Consider the following 1,719-nt stretch of genomic DNA (forward strand, 5'->3'; position numbering starts at 1 on the left):
CCTAGACTGACCAAATCATCTCCGTTCAGAATCGTTTTTCGTATACAATGATATAATATCATTGGATTCAAATTTAATTCCATCCATTACAGTAACCCACTTGTAACCTACTGTACAGCAGAGCGACATCCACGACTTACCCGCCTTTTTTTTTATTTTTATTTTTTATTTTTGTGTCTGTCATCACCTTTAAGGACAGTAAAAGTGCTTCGATTTTCTTCAACAGTATCTTTTCTGATAGGAAAGTGAATCTGGTTGGTACTTTAGGGGGTCAAAAGTAAAATTTTTCCAGTAGTTTTCTAAAGCGCCGTGAAAAACAAAAGAAAAATTAAGGAAAAACGGGAATTTTTACGCAAAATCTGTTTTCGAGAAAATCGATATCGGTTTTTGGTGTAACTTTAAAAAAAATGACCGTAGATACATGAAATTTTGACTGAATGTTTATCTTAGCATTTTCTATACACCATAAAATTTTCAATATATTTTGATTTATTTTGAGCTCTTTACGGACATTTTAATTTTCCATTTTTTTTTAGTTTTTTTTCTAAAAATATCAATAAAATTTTATTTGTTGGATAAAAAAGCTTGAAAATTTAATAGAAGGCTCACTTTGTTTAATGAAGATTAGTGTGTAGGTGTAAAGAACACGGACCCACACAAAATGGAATAAGAGTACAAAATTCCCTAAGTGCTAAAAATAGAAGTTTATTCGAACCGTCAAAACAACGATTAATCATCTTGTTTATTCGAAAATTCGATTATTTGATTAATCGAATTTGATAAAAACTAAAATAATCGATGAAAAAAAATAATCGTAGTAATAATCGATTAATCGAAATAATCAAACAGCCCTAAGTTTACCTATATAATAATCCATATATTTCAATATTTTAGGTATAAATATTTAGTATTTAAACAATTAAACTGTGTAGTGTCAGACGTCAGTGTGTACAATTTGGTATTTATTTTGCACAGTTTATAACATTTTAGTAAAATAATAGTAGTAATAGCAATCATGGATTTTTTTTTTTATTAATTAACCTGCGGCAACTTAGGTCATTGGGTGGTTGTTGTGAACTGTGGGGAGGGTACCGTAAATTTTTTTTTGTGAACATTTGTGTTTTTTTGGTTTGTCAGAATTTCAATTGGGCACCTGTAGATTTCTGCCATGCCCGGTCGATATTATAAAGCTTTTGAGATAATTTGGAGGAATAATATATAATATAACATATATCCTAAAATCAGGAGGAGAAAAATAGAATAACTGAATTAAGTATTTAAATTTATTTTTATATCTTATTAACCTACTATCAATACAATTAAAATTAAAAATGATACCTTAGCTGTTAGTTAAAAAAAATTAAAATTCAAAAATGGTACTTATAAGTTAAAATAATATCTATAGATAAAAAAACATTTTTGCTCGTGCACATCTGTTAATTTTTATGTAATTCAAAATAACTATGTAATTAAATGGTCATTATTTTCTATACACATTATAATTTATAGAATAAAATATATTATGCTATAAGCTTTTTTGCACTGCAATTTCAACCGCTTCTTTGATTGATTCAAACACAGGTACTCGTTCTCGTGATGCCAAATCTGCTAGGTAAATCCGTCCTCGGTTATAGTCGTTGATAGCTGTTTGTGTCAACTAAAAAACAATTAATATCAACATTTCTGTGTTTTCATTATTATTATAATGTAAACCCTTTT

Source organism: Acyrthosiphon pisum, chromosome A1 (genome assembly GCF_005508785.2).
Source record: "Acyrthosiphon pisum isolate AL4f chromosome A1, pea_aphid_22Mar2018_4r6ur, whole genome shotgun sequence".
In the NCBI taxonomy this organism is placed as follows: Eukaryota; Metazoa; Arthropoda; class Insecta; order Hemiptera; family Aphididae; genus Acyrthosiphon; species Acyrthosiphon pisum.